The 23993-nt window shown below is 35.3% G+C and overlaps 1 protein-coding gene across 2 annotated transcripts in view; it reads left to right on the plus strand.

Moving 5' to 3' along the window:
• LOC113043559 (uncharacterized) overlaps nt 1-23993 on the plus strand; it is a 265905-nt gene that overhangs the window by 15889 nt on the left and 226023 nt on the right. Inside the window, exon 2 of one of the 2 annotated variants that reach the window (XM_026203012.1) lies at nt 15750-15946. The gene's annotated coding sequence lies outside the window, so the exon portion shown is untranslated. Of the gene's footprint in view, nt 1-15613; nt 15947-23993 lie in introns of those variants that run through there. The other variant, XM_026203013.1, reaches the window with a different exon arrangement.

Here is a 23993-nt window from a genome sequence, read left to right on the forward strand (position 1 = left end):
ACTGCGTTCTATTCAAGTTGCGACAAAATGAAAATAGCATCATATATTTTCTTCTGTATTTTAACGTGTGTCCAAGTTAAATGGATTATCAAAAAGGAGAACATGTAGGGTGGGGAACAATGATATTTTGATTAAGAACTATAAGCCCAGTTTATTGTTAACTGATTAATATAATTATGCGATGGATTTGATCAAATGTTTGGGTTTCAATCATGGTGCTAAACTTGTTGAGTTTCTTCTCAACACGGAAGGTAAATTCAAGTTTTTTTTTGCCACACGTTAGCTCATTACTGTTATATAAAATAGTGAAATATTGCAAGGTTAAGAATAATCAGTGAAATATGTATGTTAGGGTTGGGTTTTGTTGGTTAGCGTGACCCAGTTTGTCCATGCTTGTAAATGCCTTAACTACACCATCAGATGGCACATTCACAGACCGCACACAGTTCAACGGCATTCTGATGCATCTTGGAAAGTATTTTCTCAATCTGGCAGACTCTAATCTGATTGGCTGACATATCATCTGGGAGTAAGGGCACAGAGTTTTTTATCAGTCTGCCTGGAAACAGCCGAGTTTATGATTTTGAAACAACTAAAGCCTTTGAGGGTGAAATAATCCCTGGATTTGCTGTAATTAGCGATATTCAGAGTTTATTTTGAGACACTCAGTAACAAATGAACTATATAAACTCGGGCCCATTAACATCAAAAAGAGCTGTGGCTGGTTGCTTTTTATTTTTGGGGTTCCTCTTCCTTTAAGCAATGTTGTAAGTATCTCATGCTGGGTATTTTTTGCAACGAGCACAGTTTTGGCGTTCTTATAATGCCGTGTGCTTCTGTCTTCAATTGCGCAGGAAAGTACGCAGAAAAGCTGATCGTTTTACATGCTTCTACGCTTCACAAAAAATATTGATGCCAGGCTGGACAATCAGTCCTGGTTGCTCGCCAGGTATTTTAATGCACTGTTTGGCCAAAGGATTTTATATTCGTACTGGTATGTCGACACTTTAGAATTATGGTGCTGATCAACGGAAAAACACGATGGTTGATAGAAAACACCGGCCAAGTTGAGGATCTCGGTGGTTTTAACAATCTCATCTTCATTTTTATTTCCCCATTAATATCAACATTTTTTCTGCTTCTACCGGTGAAATTTCACTATTCTCTACACAGAGTAAAAACTACAATTGATCACATGCTATTATGGGAAATATTAATACTAATGTTTACAAATCTGTCACGCTGCCAGTCTTTGTTTTCCTGGGTGTTCCCTAGTGAGCTCACTTCCCCTTAGGCACTTCACCATAGGCACTTTAATTCCGCTAGTCTGGTTGTGTCTTCACAGTAATTGCACTCCAATTAGAATCGCACAGGTGTTGACAATACTCTGTCATTAGTTTCCCTATATAGAGCTGTCTTTCTCTGTTGTCATCATGGAGTCCTTACCCTATGTGTCTCATGCTCTCGTTCCCCCGAGACTTCCTCTACCTTCTCATTCTTCCGAGTTCCCCGTTTCATCCGGTTCCCTCTTTTGGTTACGTTTGTCTCTCATGACTGTTTATTTTTGTAGTTACCCCTCTGTTTAAATAAAAACCCTTACCTGCATTTGGATCTACCCTCTCTTTGTGTTTTCCCAAACCCAACCGTGACAAAATCTAATTAAAACAATGGCCTGCAGACTTCAAGCACTTTTTAACAAAAGTAAATGTTGCTTCAAGCTTCATAACTGTTCCCATAAACAGACTCTCAGAGACGAAGACATAAATAAAGAGGAGTGAGCGTTTTTCTGTTTCTTGTCAATGTTGTTTGATTCATATAAAGGAGCTGCTATTTATATTAGGGATGAGAAGTTGTTTAAACCATTTAATTGCTCATGTGTTCAAGCCCTGTTTCAGTTCAGCAGGAGTGATTTTTAACTGGTCAATATTTACTTTTTTTTTTAGGATTTCGCCCAAATTGTATTGCTATGAAATCAAATGTGCATCCCAGTGTCATTTATTCTAATCCAAGCAGGTCCTTTAAGAACATTGCCTGTCAGCGCATGGAATTTGCCAACAATTGTTTTTTTTTAAACAGTGGTGAGTAATTTGCTTCATCACTGAATGCCGTGTCACATGAAAGGCTTAACCATAAAAATAATGTGTTGATGAATAGCTTATAATGCATTTTTTTCCTTCTGATAGCAACAACCGCCAAACTTTACATCCGCACCTCGCTAGTAAGCATTAGCTGCGAACGCTGAATGATTCTTTGATTGTTCTAGTTCACTTCCATGCAGTGAATTGACTTCGATATTTCATCCTACCACAAATATAGTCTATAGAATGAGAAAGTATCAGTAGTGTGCAGACTGCGGAGGCAAACAATAATTTTAAGCAATTTTAAAGCCTTGATTCAGAATAACAATGTATTTTGTTTAAAAAGATTACTATTTTGAATAAATGTTATTCGTTTTTTATCCTTTTATTCAACAAAGAATAAAAAAAAAAGAAGTATCAAATTCCAAAAAAATATTATAATATAAACATTTTCAATACTGTTAATGAATCAATTGGCAGAGCGTTGCGCTATCAAGCACAAGGTTGTGGGTTCGATTCCCCGGGGACACATGTTAGGTAAAAATTGTTAGCCTGAATGCACTGTAAGTCACTTTGGATAAAAGCGTCTGCTAAATGCGTAAATTTAATTTAATTTTTACATTTAATTTAATTTTAATTTGATAATGCACCACTGCATCACATATCTTCATACATATGCATACAAATATATTCACATAGGGAACCAATATTTAACATTTCACAATATGAATTATTTTTTTCTGTATTTTTGATCAAATAAACAACAGTCTTGATGAGCATGAGACTCTCCAGTAAACTGGTTGTGAATGGCAATGTAAATTGCCTAAAAAGCTATATTAATGCGCCACTTGACACACACACACACACACACACACACACACACACACTTGTCTACGGCCCTCTGCCCTACCACTTTTATTAATAAAATGGCTTTGATACTGGATCACTGCATTAAATTACTCAACAACTTCCATCTCTCTCTCTCAAAATGGCAAAATTTCTAACGTAAAAAGCATGAAAGTGCAGCAGGTCAGTGCAAGAATTTCAAATATTGGTGGAAGGGGGACTGTTTGGCTACTTTTAATTAATAATGTCTATGTTGGTTACAGCCCTGTTTGCTAGTACTGGATTTACATAACAATCTGGGCTGTAATCCACGTTTTAGATCTGCGGTAATAGTTGCCGTGGTTGTGGAAAGCTGTTTCTAACTACGTCTAAGTGGAAGGGTATTAAGCTGTTTGGAGGCCACATGCTAAAATGCGAGGTAGCGTCAACACCTGAGGATATTTGTGGGGAACGTCTGCTGTTCTGTAAGCAGTTACGTAGATGCTCGGTGAAGTCGGACCAGGAACAAATAGTTTTCTCCTCTCATGTCACTCCACACCCCACAGAAGGTCACTTTTAGTCTGTCCTGATGAAAACTTCCCATGATGTAGTCGGCATGATTGAGATAAGTGTTTTCTGTCTTTTGAGATGGTTTAGTTTGGTTCTTGAGAGTTTTAATTATTTTGCACTATATAAAAAAAAATATGATAAAAAGCAAGACTGTCCGAAAACCTCCAAGGGCTTATTTAAAGCCTCCCCCTTAAAGGAGAAGTTCGCACAAAAATGAACATTTGCTGAAATCACTCACCCTTAGGCCATCCAAGTTTGCTTCTTCATCTGAACAGATTTGGAGAAATTTGTCTCTTTCTTACAAATGGATGCTCTGCAGTGAATGGGTGCCGTCAGAATGAGAGTCCAAACAGCTAAAAAAAAAAAAAAAACAGTCCAGTCCTTCAGTTAACATCTTGTATTGAGAAAAGATGCGTTTTCATAAACCAATTTATCATTGACTCATCTTTAAACCATGCTCCTGGCTAAAATATAAGTCAATAAATAATAATAACGCTTCCTCCGTCAGCTTTTTGCTTCTCGCCACTATTTCTGCTTGTAAACGATGCGTGATCTGTGCAGATCTTTCTCCTGATTCAGACGCGACAACTTTGTCATTGCAGAAATCAGTGTTGTCTCATTTCAGTCGGAAGTTACGTTTAAAGTAAAAAATGTCGTGATAAAATTGTTTTTTTACAAACATACAGCTTTTCACTTCAGATGTTTATTGATGGACTGGAGTGCTGTGGATTACTTGTGGATTATTGTGATGTTTTTATCTGCTGTTTGGACTCTCATTCTGACTGCTCTGACGGCACCCATTCACCACAGAGCAAATCCACTGCTGAGCAAATTATGTAATGCTACATTTTCCAAATCTGTTCTGATGAAAAAACCAACTCTTCTTCATCTTGAATGGCCTGCAGGAGTTCAGCAAACGCTTCTTTTCAGGTGAACTATTTCTTTAATCCTCTATGAAAATAACATTTTCGCAAAACTATAGAAAAAACTAAATACGTGCAGAAATGCAGAAATTAAAGGAAAAAAAACCCCAGTGTATTCAAAAATAAGGTTAAATGCAAGTAATTTAATCGTAAATGTTATGTTTATTTTAAATATAATAATATAATTATAACAAATATAAAAAAAAAAAATTACATTTATAATAGTAATAATAATATCTGAAGAGTTCATTTTCAAAAACAGATAACTAAGTTTTTAACTATTTTCAAAAATCATGTTTTTTTTTCACTGTGCCTTTCATTTAATCTCAATCAAACTGCACTAGGGTTATTTTGATTAGAAAAAAAAACAACTTAAAAATACAGCTAACTAACATAATAAAACACAATAATTTTTTTTGTTAAAACAAAATATTTACAAGATTGAATTTCTCGGGCAAGCAGTTTGTTTCATTACATCCCAGCACATTCATTTCCAAATAAGAATAGAAACTTCCAAACTATGTGACCTCTCTGTGGATCTCGACAAGGAGCGAATTTGTCTTCATACTGCATTCTGTCATGAACAAATGCACAAAATATGCGAGCACGCTTCATGCATGGTTTGTGTTGTGCTCTATGCGAATGCGATCAGTGATTTAAAAGTCCAGGGTTCTTGAGTTCCTCACAGCACGTCTCATGACCCAGTTTGATGTCATTATGTTGTTGAGCTCTGGACGTAGTGTTCTCTCGGTGCGTCCTGTCTCTGAGACTGAAGCTCTGTCAGCTCCACTTCAGGGAGAGAATATTGAAAGCAGCTCCAGCGTTCTGCCTGGCTCTTGGCATATCCACTAATGTGTGCTGATGCGAGACAGATGCATTTAAAGGATGCTTTCAGCTGAGGGGCCATTATGTGATAAATACTCAGACACACATGCTATATGTGAAATAAGGGCTGTCAGTTTTAACGTTTTCATTTAGTGCAATTAATTTAAAATAAAAGTAATGCATTGTAAAATAGGCAGTTAATCATGCATATTTTATTGATTTTTTTAATTTAATTTTATCACCGAAAAACTTGCAGAAGCATATATAGTTTAATGGAAATTTACTACTTAAAGTTTCACTGAAAGTAGTAAAATCTTGTCGTTTATGAAGCATGTCAGAGGTTGATTTGGTAACACTCCGACTGGTTCAGTGAGTTCATTCTGTGAAATCTGTCAGAGTGATTCATGCCGCTAGTTTGTGAGTCATTTCAATTGATTCACTGAAAGTAAAAGTAATTTATTCGCGAGTTGGACTACACTGGTTGCGCTTTTTGTTGTTGAGTCACTGAACAGAACTAATTCATATGAGTCATTTGCACAAAATCTCATTTTTTATTAATTAATCAACATATTTCGATTAAACACTCCTGACAGAAAAATAAATAAATAAATAAATAAATAAATAAATAAATAAATATATATATATATATATATATATATATATATATTTTTTTTTTTTATTATTTTTTTTTACGTTAATTATTTTTGCCTGTCAGGAGTATTTAATAGAAATATGTTGATTCTGTAACACTATATCATTTAGTGCATTGATTTTTAAACAATTTGTCAGAATGATTCAGACCATGAATTTTTTCGTTGTTTTAAGTGGTTCATTAAAGGAACCGGCTCATAAGGGTTGTCTGGGTGTTGAATCTCTACCCTGGTCACACTGTATTTCATGAATTACAAAAATATTATATTATATGTCAAATGTTTTAGAAAAAAAGATTCCCTATGACAATATTATATGAAATGTATTGTATATTAAAATATATAAACATTTATTATTATTTTGATGACCACATCAGAATCTTTTTAACATAAGAATGTGACCAAATGTACCCAAAAATCATATAATTCATAAACAAAACCTCATAACTTCATAAAGTGAAAACATGCAACATGATTTTAATTACGCATGCAAACGTTTATAAAAATGAGGCAATAGAGGGGAAGTTGTGGCCGAGGGGTTAGAGCGTTTGACTCCTAACCCTAATGTTGTGGGTTCAAGTCTCGGGCCGGCAATACCATGACTTAAGTGCCCCTTGAGTAAGGCATTGGACCCCCAGCTGCTCCCTGGGCGCTGCAGCATAAATGGCTACTCACTGCTCTGGGTGTGTATTCAAAGTGTGTGTGTTCACTGCTCTGTGTGTGTGCACTTTGGATGGGTTAAATGCAGAGCACAAATTCTGAATATGGGTCACCATACTTGGCTGAATGTGATGTTACATCACTAGATGATATTAATATATATACAAAAACAATACAATTTTGAAATATTTGTACAACTTTTGAAATATATTTTAAAATGTAATTTATTCCTGTGATTTCAAAGCTGAATTTTTAACATCATCCAGTCACATGATCCTTCAGAAATCATTCTAATATTCTGATTTTCTGCTCAAAAACAGTTCTTATTATTATAATGTTGAAAACATAATGTTGAGTATTTTTTTTCAGGTACTTTGATGAATAGAATTTCAGAAGAGCAGCATTTATCTGAAATAAAAATCTGTTGTAACATTATAAATGTCTTTGTCATCACTTTTGATCAATTTAAAGTATCTGTGCTAAATAAAAGTATTGATTCCTATACCCCCCCCCAAAAAAAAAAAAAAATAAAATAAAAATAAAATAAAAATAAAATAAAAATAAATAAATAATAGAAAAAATTTAAATAGGATACAATTATACTGACTCCAAGGTTTTTAAATGGTATATTGCATAATGTTACCAAAGCTTTTTTTTTTTTCAAATGAATAATAATGGTAATACTGCTACTAAGAAAATAATATTTTTGAAAAATATTCTTGAGCAGCAAATCATCATATTAGAATGATTTCTGAAGGATCATGTGAGACTGAAGACTGGAGGAATGATGCCGAAAACTACATTTTAAAATATATTCAAACAGAAATAAGTTATTTTTAAATAGTAAAAATATTTCAAAATATTACTACTTTTGCTGTTTTTTGGATCAAATAAATGCAGGCTCGTTTAAACTTTTGAATTTCTATTTTACTTTTAAAACGTTTGACTGTACATAATTTGTTTGGAGTAAATAAACTGAATATATATAATTGCTTGTTAAAAATATATGTTGTTAATAACATTTTATTGAGTTAACATTTTGGTCTTTCCCTATTCAAATAAGCTGTAAGCTGATATCTATATTTGCACGGCTGGAATAAGCAGTGCTGCTGCTGTGTGAATTGGCTTGTTTAAAGGGTTAGTTCACCCAGATAGCAAATTTATGTAATTAATAACTTAACCTCATGTCATTCCAAACACGTAAAAACCTTTCAGTTTATCTTTGGAACACAGTTTAAGATATTTTAGATTTAGTCCGAGAGCTCTCAGTCCCTCCATTGAAGCTGTGTGTACGGTCTACTGTCCATGTCCAGAAAGATAAGAAAAACATCTTCAAAGTAGTCCATGTGACATCAGAGGGTCCGTAGGAATTTTTTGAAGCATTAAAATACATTTTGGTCCAAAAATGGCAGAAACAACGACTTTATTCAGCATTGTCTTCTCTTCCGTGTCTATTGTGAGAGAGAGTTCAAATCAAAGCAGTCTGGATATCCGGTTCGTGAATGAATCATTCAGTTAGAGATGCGAACCGTTTAAAACGATTCAGTTCGATTTGGTGAACTGAATGATTCATTCACGAACCGGATATCCAGACTGCTTTGATTTGAACTCTCTCTCATAATAGACACGGAAGAGAAGACAATGCTGAATAAAGTCGTCGTTTTTGCTATTTTTGGACCAAAATGTATTTTCGATGCTTCAAAAAATTCCTACGGACCCTCTGATGTCACATGGACTACTTTGATGATGTTTTTCTTACCTTTCTGGACATGGACAGTATACCGTACACACAGCTTCAATGGAGGGACTGAGAGCTCTTGGACTAAATCTAAAATATCTTAAACTGTGTTCCGAAGATAAACTGAGGTTTTACGGGTTTGAAACAACATGAGGTTAAGTTATTAATTACATAAATTTGCTATCTGGGTGAACTAACCCTTTAAAATATCAGTAAATACATCATGAATGTGGAAATTAACTGTCTAAATTGTAAACAGTGCTAAAGTTAGGCCTCAAGAAACCTCAAACACAACACGCTACAGCAGTTACAGTGCTGACACTGAGAAAGCACAAGATCAGGTCAGCAAATATGAGATGAACCACCAAAACAACAAGTGCATTGTGCTTTTGAGTTGCTACAACAGATCTAGTTGTGCCAGCAAGAGCAACAATTTGGATCTAGTTAAATCTGTACAGCTGCCTCTAGGAAAGTGAGCCATTACATCAGGCTTTGTTAAGAGGCGTTGCTAGACTAGACAAAAGCGGTATCATTGAGCTAGAGAATAAAATTGAAGCATCATTGTCAGCTTTTTAAGTAATCAATCCACCATGTTCACATGACTCAGAGCTAGACTTCAAAATCAGGAACAGCTTCAAGTGCAAATGAGCATGTCAACATTTCATCAAACTCACTAAAGCAAACCGCAAAATCCCCTTTCACAGTAAATGGCCGACAGAATGGACTGTTTCCTATTGTTTTAAAGAGTTCATGTTGTCCAAAATGCAGTCATAAGACCCTCTTTCCGGTGATGTCAGTGGCTCGTCTGAACATGTAAACAGCACTTCAAATGCAAACAGCCTTTTGCTGCTATTGCATGTTGATTTCAAACAAACAGGAATGGGAAAAGGGCGGAAAAGGACAAATCAAAGCGAATGGGGGGGGGGTTGTTTATGTGCTTGCTAAAATTTTCTAAACTTCTAAACAGTTAACAGAAAAAATGTGACTTAAAGGGCTGTGGAATATAAAAGCTGGGTTGGTGAATATTGTGTTGGTCATGGTTTTTAATATAACTTTATTTAAAGCCTAAATAATGAAGCTACCATATGTCATTAACATGAATGATTGCTGCAGATTTTTTTTTGTCTTTATAGAAGAAATTTTTCTTTGTATTCAGTCAATTGAATGGAAAGACATAAGAAATAGGGCTGTTCGATTCCAATTCCAATTCCAATTCCAATTCCAATTCCAATTCCAATTCCAATTCCAATTCCAATTCCTGGTCCTGGAATCAATGGGAATCGATTCCAAGAATTTGCTTTCATTTGTAATATTTATTTAGTTTTCTAGTTTTGATTCTTGGTTTTGTTTGATCATTCTCTTAAGTTGGTTAAATTGGTAATTTCTTATTTTGTTACTTTACTTTTATTAGTTCATTGGTTTTTATTTGTCTTGGAATTAACTTGTGTTTTTGTGGAGCTTTGTCCTGTCTAGTATTGTGTTGGAGTTCCTGTCCTGTCCCCATGTGTCCTGCCCTGGTTCTACCAGCCTGGCATCTGGTCTGTCTTCAGAGTCAGTGGTCAACAAGTTTCTGAGCTCTGCTCTATGGTGCCTTATGTCTTGGGTTTTGCTGCCCCCTCTGTTGCCCAAGTATTCAGCCAGTTGTTTCCTGAAGCCTTCCCAGTGGTCTTCCCTAGCTGTTCTGTTTGTGTTCCTCAGAATTTTGACATCTCGCACCCAAGCATCCGTTTACAGCTCGGCTTTTCTTCTAAGAATTGTGAATTTATATTTCATGCCTTTATTACAAGGTGTAAATAAGCTTTCATCCATATGACTCATACAATTTATAAAATATCTTGAGGTGAATATTAATTTTGTGTGACGAACTCCTTGTTGAGTTCATGAGTAATGACGTCTGATTCATTAGTGATTCATTCTTTTGAGTCAGAACACTTCAGTGAATCACTTGATTCAGTTCACAAAAGCTGTCTGAATTAATTGTTCACAAATCAGACTGATTCAGCTCTTTACTCAATGACTTGAATCATACTGACCATTTTTATGTTTTTGCGTCCACTTTCATTATATTGAAACTTCAAAAAATTCACGTTTAATGATCCACAGAAACTACATGAGGGTGATTAAATAATTACAGTATATTCATTTTTGGATAGACGTCTCCTTAAAAATCCTCCATGCATGACTTTCTCGCAGCACAAAGATTTCTGGCTGTATGAACGCCACCTGTGTGTACATACAGGACTGTCATATATATATAAAACCAAACTACCGTACTGTAATTGTTCCCAGAGTCTCCCGCTTGCCGCTTTGATATTATGCTGTTGTCGATCTGGCCTCTGGTTTGTTTTACAGCTTTAAATACATCCCCATACAGCCACCTCAAAGTATGAAACATGCCTGTGTTATGACGGATTACCCCGCAAAACTCTCTCATACAAACCCACAGCTCAACCTCTGCTCCTGTGCTCGTTTATTTTCATGCTTGGATATGGGAATGCTTTTTATCCCTTTTCATAACAGCAGTATATCGATGTGTATAGGAGTGTGCAATATTGACACGAAATGATATCAGTATTTCTAAGGTTTTGTCAGTCGTGGTAATTAAACAGTATTTCGCTGAGTGTGTTTTTGTGTTGTAGTCAGCTCACAGCAGTGACAAAAGTGAACCTTTTAAGAAGCAATATTCCCACCGTAAACTGGTTTTCAAAAGATCTTTACCTTTATAAGAGCAAATGCATCATCTAGTCTGTTTGTACATAAATTCAGTTAGACTAAGATACAAGTCAGTATCATCAAAATCTGTTTTTGCACTGCTGGTACTGAAGCAATTTATATCGGGGAACCACCTGGAAACGCGCTTGGGCTATTTTTGGACTAGTTTTGAGAAACAACTGGACAGGATTTGTTGTGAAAACCTGGCAACCCTGATCTGAACGCATGTGCTGGAGATATTCTTCTAATTACAGGAGCGTCTTTACTGTTGAGATGCACATGAAAATCCCATTCGATTTTTTGCACAGCCCTAATTATCATAGACAATACATATTGCACCTCTTATAGATAAGACTCGATTTTTGCAATTTCTGTGCAGTTTGCTCGTACATAATTGAGCACAGTGGTGCTGGAAGGATGTTGATATGCAGTTTAGTTGTTGTGTGGTTGCCAGAGTGTTTTGGATGGTTGCTCACTGTCAAGATATTCAGGTCTCTAGATATGACTCTGGTCCCTCCATTGTAAGTCTATAGAATTTTTTACTCCGTATGTCTTTAGTTTGTCCTCGTTTGCCCCATTTCTTGTCGTCTTTTTGTCTTTTTCTCTCTTTGTTTTTCTTTGATAACACTGTTCCATGCTCTCGAGCCAGTCCGAATCGAAGTGCACCACAAAACTTCCTCTTCAGCAGACTAGACGATTGATAAATGATGGAAACTGGCCGTCCAGCTGGTTTCGGTCCAGATGGAATCAAGCAGCTGAGGAACATAGGATTTGCAGCCTGGCTGTAATGACTTTTAACAGTAATGTTTGCCCTGACTGATGATACACTGGTGCCCAGATTGAAGCTTCTGACAAAACCCTGCTGGCCAGAACTGACTTTAGAAATATGCTCTGGACGTCTGCTGCTGCCTAGTTTTCATGTTGTCTCCTTTTTCCTTTCAACACTCTTTTTATCTCTTGCTCTTCCACCAAGGCAGAGGACAACGGATTTGTTCAGAGTTGTATCTTTTATAAATCAGAATACTTCGTTGAAGTGTGGTGGCACCAAGTGGAATTGCAAAAATAATGATTTTTCTTTAATGTAGTTTGTGTCTATAAAATTAATATCTAGCTATTTCTTTCTAATATATTTCTCAAAATATATATTTTTGGAAAAAACGAATAAAAAAGTTTTCAAAATAAATAAATAAATAAATAAAATCATTGTTTTTGGTATAATTTGTATTTTTTTTAGTACACATGTAAAAAAAAAAGATGTTTGTATATGCACACAACCTTTAATGTACTACTATATAATGTACAATATAAAAACATAATGAAATATATGCTATATAGGATTTTTAAAAGAAAAATATGTAATTTGTTATTCTTTTATGTAATAATTTTGTATATTTTATCATTTTTTAAAGTTTTTCTTTTCTCCTGTTCATTCTGATTCAGACATTTCTATATTTTCTATTCTTGACAGATTTTTTTATCCAAAACTTTGGCAATAGATGAAAAATTATTCGGACAATTTCTTCAAATAACATTTATTTTATCAATTTATACAAATTAGCAAAAAAGTATTTTGTACAATATATTTATAGAATATTTATACAAAATAACTTCTATTGTTATCATATTTTTTGTTTTTTACCTTTCTTTAGGCAAGTTTTTTTTTTTTTTTTGCTATGGAAAATATTAATACATCCAATAATACTGTAAAACAGAAAAAATAATAGCGACCACCAAACAAGCTAAATATTTTCTAAATATTATTTTACACATATAACATTTTATTTCATATAGGTCTTTACACATGAAAATATACATTAATCTACATGCAAACACTTTTTACAACAAATTTTTTTATTAAACAAATTTTAATATTGGGTCTATGACTTCACAAAATTAAAGAAAAAATAGTTTAGAAGACATTCCTTCAGCATCACAACACAAATTAAGATATTTTTGATGAAATCCGAGAGCTTTCTGACCCTTCACAGACAACAAAACTGACACGTTCAAGACTCAGAAAGGTAGTAGGACATCTTTAAAAATAGTCCATGTGACCTCAGTGGCTCAAGCTACGAAAATACATTTGTGCGCAAAGAAAAACAAAATAAAACATGTTCAGAAGATGAACGAAGGTCTTACGGGTTTAGAATGAAATGAGGGTGAGTAATTAATGACAGAATCGTAATTTTTGGGTGAACTGTTTAAAAGCCCCTTCGAATAGCTATACGATTGATTTCAGCAATCTCCTGTATGTGATTGTTGTTTCCTGTGGCTCGAGAGCTCCCTTACGTGACCTGATCCCCTCCAAGAGTCGTACCGTATTCCTGGCTGTGTGCTGCAAATGTGTTGCTGTTTATCGAGTGCAGTAAAACTTTGGCATCTGATATCGCATCCCTCTGGGTATGTGGTGTATGCAAATGAGTGAATAAATAAAAACACGCTTCCATCCATTCCAACTCAAGCAAACGCTCTGTTCTGGGTCCTAGAATGGGACAGAGGTGTCTATTTTGGGGGTTGCGCTCTTTATTCATTAACGGCAGCCTCGTAGACTCCTTACTCGTAGGTATTCTTCAATTGTTTCCCCGTGGCTCCATTTTTACACAGTGCCGTAGCTTTTTCAAGGATAGTTTTAAAACGAAGGGCTATAATGTCTGTTGCTCTTGCCGTTTCCCACATTCTTCTGAGCTGTGTCTGTCATAATGTTGTGAAGGCTATAGACGGGGTTATCATTACGATTGGGGTCAGGGTTAAGTGGGACAGACAGCTCATTTCTGTGTAATGTTTGTGCAGCGATGCATTCGCCACTACAACACATCTGGAGGCAGCTGTACAGTGTCATCGGTCCAATCCAGACAGTCATAAAAACATCTTTCCACAGACCACTGAGCTGTTGCTTGAATTCACGGGGCCCTGGTGAATTTAATAATCTTTGGATGTGTCTAACTCCGTACATGAGGATGTGGTTTTATTCTCAATGTGGTGAAGTCAATGAGTTATGATTCATTCTGGTTCATTACATGACCACTGACGGCGACAGTTTGCACAAATTCATTAGGAGTAGATTTGCATAGCCTACTGTGTAGGTGTGGGATGTGAACTGACAGATGATTTCAGAGTTTAAATAAATAGCATTTAAATAGGTTTTTGTAATCCCGAATGGCCAAATGACTCTTATGAACTTAGTTCTTTTAAAGTGAATTAAAAACATACAGGCCGACCAGTGTTCTGACTGAATTCTGAACAAATGATTCTTAGGGACTGGTTCTTTTTAAACGAATCAAAATCATAAATCGTGACCAGCGTAGTCCGAATTATGAACAAATGAATCAAAATCAAACAGTGTTACTAGTTTAGTCCAAAGTATTTGAAATCATACATTGTGACCAGAGAATTTTGAATCCTGAATAGTTGAATCGAATCATCCTGCATGACACATCTTTTCTGAATCTTGAACAAAGGATTCTTACCACCAGTTTAAAAACTTAGCAGTGTGACGAGCTTGATCTGAATCATGAACAATATGATAATCGATGTAGAATGAATCCTGAACAAATGATTCTTAAATGCGAGCTTGCACTTTTTTTTTAGTGAATTATATCATACAGTGTAGTCCAAATCCTGAAAAAAATCCTGGTTCTATTAAAAAAATAATAGAAAACATACAGTGTGTCAAGTGCAGTACTCTGAACATTTGACTCTCATGAGCGGTTTCTTTTTAAGTGAATCAAAATCTTACAGTGCATACCACTGTAGTATGAATCTTGAACAAATGACTCTTATCCTCAGGTTCTTTTTAAAAGAATCAAGAACATATACAGTTACCAATGTAGTATGAATCTTGAACAAATGACTCTTATTGTAAGGTGGATTTAGGCCGTGTAGATTCCATAAGCGGGTCTTTATTAAATGGTCTGCTGAAAAAATCCAAATGGTAATCACAACTCGTAGTCAGGTCACAGGCTTTGGTCAAAATACAGGCAAAACAGTCCAATGGTAAACAAATCCAAAACAGTAATCCAAAAACGTGAGTCAAAAAGGCAAAAGCAATGGTCATAACAATAATCAGCAAAGGAGACATGAAAAACGCTTAGAAAGGCAGTGAACTGGAAATACTTCGCAATGTGGCATAGCAAACACATGGCTTAAATACAGGGTGACAGGAAATGACAAGACAGGAACTGATGTGGCAGGAACAGGAAGTGGCAGAGTTCAGAATTCAGGTGAAGGCTCCCTCTGGTGGACGGGAGCCTGATCAAACGTTACACTTATGACCCAGTTCTTTATAGAGAATCAAAAACCTAAAGCATGACCAGTCAAGTCTGATTCTTTTACTAATGATTCTTATAGGCTTATATCCACATATTAATTGGTTTAGCAGTTTTATTTAATATGAAATTTTTAGATTGCATTCATAGTGAAGGATGTGAAAAGTCATTAAGGCTTGAAGACAACAGAAATCTCAAGAATTAGTTTTTTCTCAATATTTATATCTCAAAAGTACTAAAATCATTAGTTAATGGAAACAAGGAATTGATACCTAGATTCTTATTGCTGTTTACAGAAAGTTTTTGTTGTTGTAAATCCCAATGCGTGCATCTGGGAAGTCTTGTACGCAACGTTCATAAATCAGGCATGTGTATCAAATTTATTTTGAATCCTAGTCACCATTTTGTCTCCTTACATTGTTTCTCCAGGAGACCCGACTGAGACGATAAAGAGTTCTAATTTGTGTCTTTTCCTTTCCTCTGGCTTGTTGTGTTCCTGATAGTTCATCAGGCATTTCCTGGACTTCCTGGTTTCTTGGCCCAGTCCAGCTGTGAGTCCACCTGCTCCGCTCGGAGATTCAGCTCGCTTTCCCATGACGGCTGGAGTCAATTAACGGCTCAGAAAAACCACTGTGCTGAGGTGAATTTAGATGCAACTGTCTGCCGAGAGGAGGAAAAGAGCCCAGTGCTGCAGAGACAGGTACGTATGAACCCTGCCAGAATCCAACAGTCACACACTCACGTCCTTGTTGATTCGTCACAAGCCGAGGCAGAGCTGAGTACGCTGGCGTTCGGCCATGTTGAATCAGTGCTTCGTCGTACAGGCGTGATGCAGCGGAGATGGAATGTGGCATTTTCTGTTCTTTGTGTACCTGTCTTCACCGTGTGGCCTAGAAACAAGGGGAACGTGCTGTGAGTAACTCATGGGATTTGGACCAGTGTTCCCGTAACATTGGAAGATAGGCCTAGAAATGCTGTTTTTGGCATGGAGCAGCAGGTACGTGACTGCGCTGTCAACGACTCAACTTCACTCATGTTCTTCTGTCTTATATCAAGCACGCTGAGTGTCATCTGTAATCTGCGATGATATACAGTAGGATCTGTAGTCTGTAGTGGAGCATGTAACATTTCTGTCATTTCATTTCATTTCAGGTCATCCATTACTGTGGTACCATAAAATGTATAATAAATGCTCATTTTTTACTCTACAGTTTCATTAAGCTGCCTGCTGCATGTTTGAAGCATGATTTTTCTTTACATATACTCTTGTAGTTTTTATTAATATTTAGTATTTACTTTTATATATTTTTAAATTATATATATATATATATATATATATATATATATATATATATATATATATATATATATATATATATATATATATATATATATAATATACTTTTTTCTGTTTTATCTTTTTATTTAGCTACATATTTATTCATTTTAGTACTTTACCTTAAACTTTACATTTTTCAACGTTTACAAATTCAGTTTCTTGCCAAGGCAATTAAGTTTTCTTGCCAAGGTTATTAAGTTTATTTTTTTCTTATATTTCTTATCACATGAATGTTTTCATCTTTATTTCAGTTCATGAAAATATTTTTTAATAATTACTGGCTATTTTATTTTAAATAGTCAAACTGGTTTGCACTGGGATTAAAATCTAAAATGCAAAAAATAAAATAGAATAAAAAATAAATAAATAAATAAATAAATAAATAAATAATATTAATAGTGAGTACATTTGTCTTGTTTTGCATGGAAAATTGAGTAAATATCCCTAAAACAATATTTTCTGTGTAAGTCAGGTTGTGTAAATTATTAACACATTATTAATATTTTTTCCCCAGAAAATATCTATTGAATTAAGTTAATATATTTGTCACGTTTTTTCTCTCTCATTTTTATTTTATTTTTTTACTCAAAATAAGAATAGTGAATGCTCTCAGTCAATCAAAAGGTCTTTTTCAGTAACGCAGAAATTGGCATAATCACTATAAAAATGTTTATAAAAAAATATTAAATATTTGTTTATGATATTTTTTGAATCATTAGAAGTTATCTCTTTTTCAGCCTATAACATCACAAATAAGGTTGTTTTTATTATCCAATTTCTTATACAACAAAGAAAATTGACACATTTTTGTTTTTCTGCTTTTTGTATTTTTCACCTGAGATAAACACTCCAGTGATGCCACATTTGTCTCCTCTAGAGTTTCAGGAGATATTCCAACAATGTCTCAATCTCTGCTAAAGTCAGATTTCCATATAAACTCAATTCTCCTCACATTGTCTCATCAGTGTCTTTTTAGACAATGTTGATGTCATAATTGAGAACACCAAGTCTTGAGCAATAAAATGAGTTTCAACTGAATGACGTTTTATTGACAGATATACTGACTACTCTGAAAACTTTACAGAAACCGCAATGTCTGAAAAATGACTTCTTCCTTAAAGTAGACGATAATCTCACGCCAAACAGTCAATCTCTCCATCTTCTAGCGTCATCGGCTGCCTCTCTGGTTACTCATGTTTGTTTGCATCTGTTTATTGATGTCTGGCTGTAGTTTTGTCTTCTTTCATAGGGACGGGGCTCTTGAGAACTAGAGGTGAAAGCAGGCTGCTATCAGATCCAGTCTGAAGTGTGTGGTTTCATTTGTGTTTTGAGATTAGAAATAGTCCAGACTTCCAGCCCATTTCCAAAATAATAGCTGAGCAATAAATTTGGCAATTTTCTGATGACTCGATGGGAAAATGTAGTGCTACATATCACCATTTTCCATTCAGCATTAAAGATAAAACCAAATATATTAAATATGCATAGCTTTTTCAGTTACGGTAATAAAAATAACCTCTTGTGTGAATACATGTACTTTTTAACTGAATCATTGAATCATTCAGACTGAATCGTTCAGTTATTCATATTGAGAAAATGATTTATTGAAAAGATCCATCTTCACAGAATGATTCATTCACAAATCTGGCATTAGAATCATTCGGAGCCAATCATTGAATCATCCAGGTTTCATGAACAGGTGCAATTGATTTACGGAAAAGAGCCATTTCTAAAGAACGATTCATTCACAAATCTGACACTGGGAATATTCTAAAAGAATTATTCAGGTTTTATGAAGAGGAGAAAGATCCATGTCTAAAGAATGATTTATTTACAAATCTGACTTTGGAATCATTCAGACTGAACTGTTGAATCATTCAGAAACGTTCAGGGCAATTAGATTTATGAAAAAATGTCTATTTCTATTAAACATTTGACATTGGAATCATTTAAACCAAATCACTGAATCAGTCAGGTTTTATGTACAGGTGCAACTGATTTATTGAAAAGATCCATTTAAAAAAAAAAAAAAAAAAAAAAAATTCATTCACAAATCAGACATTGGAATCATTCAGACAGAATCATCCAGGGTTTACGAACAGGAGAAATTCACCCATCTCTAAACGATGATTTATTCACAAATCTGACATTGGAATCATTCCTACTGAATCACTGAATAATTCAGAAACTTGCAGATTTTATGAACTAAATGATTTTATTAATTGAAAAGATCCATCTCTAAAGAATGATGAATGAAGAATGTCAATAAGGGAGAATTACTGGATCATTCAGACTTTGTGAACAGGAGTAATTGATTTTTTTAAAAGGTCCGTCTCCAAATAATGATTCCTCTGATTTTTGAATCATTCAAACCAAATCATTCAGACTTTATGAACAGGAGCGACTGATTGATTGGAAAGATCCATTTCTAAAGAAATATTTTTTTGACAAATATATCAAATATATGTTATTACAATATGTTATTACAAATTGCATTGTAATAGTTCAGACCGAATCATTGAATCATTTGTTTTTTATGAACTTGAGCAATTGATTCATTAAAAAGATCTATCTTGAAGACATTGATCTTTGTCATTTTTACTCCCATGAAGAACTAAAGCGGAAGCCCTAAGGCTCATTTTGTTCTATTTGTCACAGACATATGACTTCAGATATAACTCAAGAGTCATATAGATCACTTTGGTGCTTATCTTATCATCCTGAAGCTTGATGCTTTTTTGCAGTCCCCATTCATTGTATTTTTCATGGAAAAGGGCGACCAGCAAATTTCTCAAAATCTCTACTTTTGTATTCAATGAAAAACATTTGAAAACACACAAGAGTAATGACAGAGTTTTTAGCTTTGGGTCAGCGATCCCGCTAAATTCTTTGGGATCAACAACTTAAAACAAATCTCATGTGACTCATGACCGAAACAAATTGCTGGCCGAATAATTTCAGAAATGCAGAGAAGAATCAACAAGTGGGTCTGGGCAGAGACAGGGTGTCGTCGATGGTCTGGACTCCAGACTCCAAAACAACCCTACAGACTATAAACGCTGACTGAGTTGACAAGGAACTTGGCTCATCTTTTCTGGCTAGCATTCTGCTTTCAGGTCATTTTAAGCCGTACCTGCTTATCTTGGGTGGAGCGACGCATTCCTGCAGATTGGACAGGTCTGCTCTGGCCTCATGCCATCAAGCCTGAAGCGTGTACATACATCAGTGCACATGTTATCCTTCCATTGGATGCGTCTGAAGTGTGTTAGCAAATCATGAAAATCTACAATAGCAGCTGTCTTATAGGCTTATTTGCATTTGCACTAGTGGCAAATTTGAGCAGGCATGTATTGTTTGTTTTGGCCTCTTTTACGTAAAAAAAAAAAAAAAAAAACAGGCAGGGGAGCTCTGAATGTCGTCTTTATGATATAAACCCTTGGTAGCTTTGTTAGTGTTCGTTTGCAGTGTACTGGATCTCTGCAAATCTCTTTTGTTTGAATGCGTGATGTACTCATGTGTCGGCCGACCACCCAGACGCGGGTTTATAACAATAACACTTCCACTTCCTTCTGCTGATAACAGTACGGCTACATCAGAGGAGCAGACCCCTGTTTTAGGGAAACCGCTAGCCAAGCCTACATGTCTAAAACCTCCTCCCCACTCGTGTAATCTAAACACGCTAATCTGACTCTAAACTGTCATTATAGCAACATTGCTACAGTGTTAATGGTCTGAATGTATATATCTTTAGACCTTATTATGGATATCGCTTGCAGTGACTTTGCCAAGTAGAGTAAGATTGTGTTTCTGGACAGTGTTCAGAGACACAGATATTGTCTTGTTGAAAATGTTTGTTTGTTTATGAATTTAGGCAATATTGAGTTATGCTATTAACTTTCTATTTCAATGGCTTGCGGTCAGGGGTGAGCCTATGTGCTGGCACCAGCCCCCCAGGAATTTGGCAGGCCACCCCAGGTGTGCCCCTAGCAGATGTTTTGTAATGGGCTTGTTTTTAGTATATTTCTAGAACTAGTAGCGGATCCTGGCATGTGTAGGCAGCTGCCTAGGGCCACTTTCTTTTCTTTTTCTCATTATACTTAATTTGACATAGTTTCTATAGTGTGATCTTAATGGCAATGTTGAGAGCTCATAATGTTATGTAATCCATGTAATGCATGAGCACAGATCTCTCCGCTTGCAAGCGGATTTCCTTCACTCACACAAAACTGGACGTGTGCTTTTAAATATACATTGTTCTTTTATGAATTGATATTATGTGATATTATGTGAATGCTCAAACGTTGTCCTTGCAAAGCTGAAGTCCAAAATAGCAGGTGAAGAATAGGCTTCCCTCACTAAAGCATGCTGATTATAGTCAGCCTTCTCTTGTTATTTATTTTATTAATACTTATTTTAGTTAAAGGGACCATATAATGCATTGATACAGTATTTAAAATTTTTCTCTTATGTCCCCAGTGTGTATGTGAAGTTTTATCTCAATACCCCTCAGATAATTTTTATAGCTTGAAATTTAAGACTATTATTTAGCAAGGATCCTTAACATTTCTCAAAAGGGACGATAAAGAAATTTATAATGTTACAAAAGATTTCCGTTTCAGATAAATATTGCTTTAAAAATCACAGGAATAAATTACATTTTAAAATATATAAAAATAGAAAGTTATTTTAAATAGTAAATATATTTCTAAATTGTACTATTTTTGCTGTACTTTTGGATCAAATAAATGCAGGCTTGGTGAGCAGAAGAGAATTCTTAAAAAAACAAAAAAACAAACAAAATTAAAATTCAAAAACTTTTGACCGGCAGTGTGTATGTATTTAAAATAATATATTTAATACACCAAGTTAATATTACAATTTAGAAAAATTGGTTGAATCAATGATTCATCGACTCACTTTATAAACCCACTGGATGAATTAGTGTCTTTAAACTATTCTCATGAATAAATGATTAATTTAAGTAAACATTCTGTGGCAGTTACTTTCAAATGCGTATTTGCTCTATTTTGGTCGTACTACCATAGACATCAATATTTATATCCGAATGATAAACTTTCATCCCAGTATTTCTGTGATAATATGAATGCCTGTACGACAGAAATAATACCGTGTGGTTGAAAAGACTGTTTGTGAAGATGTTTCCTAACCAAACATGGTAAATGCTCTCTGTGTGTCGGCGGCAGCGCGGACGCAGATCTGAATGATCCGCTAAGACTTTGTCAGAACTTTAACAGACACGAGAGAATCGTTGTCATTTAGAAATGAGATTGTGTGGTTGTCGGAATCGAGATCGCGAACTTTTAACGATTAATCATGCAGCTCTAGATCGTGCAGCCTATTAACACAATCAAGCCTAGAAAAAAAAAAAGTCAACCACCTTTTTAATTGAGGCAAGTGAGGCATGCAGTTTTTTAGATTGTTTAGGTGTTTTTGTTGTTCTTGGTTCTTTCATGACCTCCAGAATGAGTCGTCGTTGCGCTCTTTGAGTAATTTTGGTCGGCAGGCCAATCCTAAGAAGGTTCACCACTGTTTTAAGTTTCCCCCGTATGTGGATTCTGGCTCTGACCTTGGTGTGCTGGATTCCCAAAACCTTAGAAATGGCTTTATAACCTCTTCCAGACTGATACACGTCAACTATTTTGTTTCTCATCTGCTCTTGAATTTCTTAAGATCGCGGCATGATGTGTTGCTCCTTTACGCATGCTTCACTTTGTCAGACAGTATTTATTAGATTTTATGTCTATATAGTATTTTTATACATTTTTATTTATTAGTTAAGTTATTTAATATTTCAACTTGAACTAAATGAAAATCAAAGTCTAGGGAAAAAAGTAACTTTAAAAGTTGCATTTATATATTTAAAGGTTATCTAGAGACATCATAATTGTTTTTTTTTTGACTGTCTAGTCTAATTTATAGTTGTGTACTGGCTCCAGGCAGTGGTGCAGTTTGACATGTATGGAAGATTACACAACAATCATCACGGCTGGTGAGAGGAAAGACTCATTAGGATGATGGAAAGTCCCCACGGTTGTACCTACACATGTGAATATAGCTCAAGGTATATGTGCACTCTGCTAACAATTTTGTTAGCGTGCTACTTATGAAAGATTTATTGCGCTAAGTAATAGTTGTGTTTTTCCCTCGCGGTTTGCTTGCGAGTGATAACACATTGTTTTACACGATGGAAGCCTCTGCCAGCTCGTTTACCCCATTCTGTCTAGACTTAATGTTTGATGATTAATGTTAATTGGGAGCAGTGCAGAGATGAACTCCGAGCCGTCTGATTGACAGTCTGCTATTGCAGTCATTTTCTGGATGAGTCGAGCGTCAGCTACACAGGTTAAAAGGTGATCATCGTCTGCAGACGTCAGTAAAGTTCACTTTCGGGTCTGCTCGACGGCCCGCGGACAGAGTGATAGACGATCGGGACAGTTGATGGAATCGTCACTGTCTCAATCAGCCCAGTGCTGTGCATCATTACGAAAGTTTATCCTTGCCACATTTTTAAGTATTCCCCACAAGGAGAGCACAAGGAGATGTGAAAGTGAACTCGATTCTTTTACTTTTTTGGAAAATTTGTATAATGATAAACATTTTAAAACCAAACATATTACTTTATTAAAAGTAAATATTATCTCTGCGACAAAGAATGATGTTGTGAGTTTTTTGGACGTATACTTTAATTTCAGTATTGGGGGTAAAGCGGTAGGTCTACAAGAAATGCGAGCTGTAATGTAACGCCAGGTGGCGCAAATTGGGCGATGCTATTGTGACAAACGTGTGATAAAAAAAAGTAAATAAAATTCAGCTTGAGCAGACAATTCTCATTATGCATTGTCATGCAAGTCAATCAGCGAAGCGCTTATTGACACGTCAAGTTTGACATGTCCAGTTGTATCAGAAAATAGAGGAGAGCATTATGTAATGATTTTATTTGTACGAGTGGCACAAAAACATCCCACGAGCAATCTAGAGCAATACACATTTGGTGTGCACACAGCATAAATCCTAATTTCACTTTTGGTGTGAATAGGCCTTTACAGTTGTCAAAAATGTAACTTTGGGGTTTTTTGTCATTTAAAAATAAGCATTATAACCCACATTATAAAGTTATCATATTGAAGAGGAATGCCTTTAGACAGAAATATGCATTTGATAACGTTTTGGCGGACAGATGAAAGAAGATCCGTCAGTGTGCATTTGATCGCTGTTTAGCTTCAGATGTTCAGTAAGCGGTCAAATGTGAAGAGTTTTTTTATTTTCATTTCCATGTCAGTGGTAATCTTTAAATGCCTATGAACTCTGCAAGTTCACTTTATTCTGATATTGTCAAATAACCCAAAAATGTAACTATTTATTACTATACAAAGCAAGGGACATGCAA

The sequence above is a fragment of the Carassius auratus genome, chromosome 25 (genome assembly GCF_003368295.1).
Source record: "Carassius auratus strain Wakin chromosome 25, ASM336829v1, whole genome shotgun sequence".
NCBI classification, from domain to species: domain Eukaryota; kingdom Metazoa; phylum Chordata; class Actinopteri; order Cypriniformes; family Cyprinidae; genus Carassius; species Carassius auratus.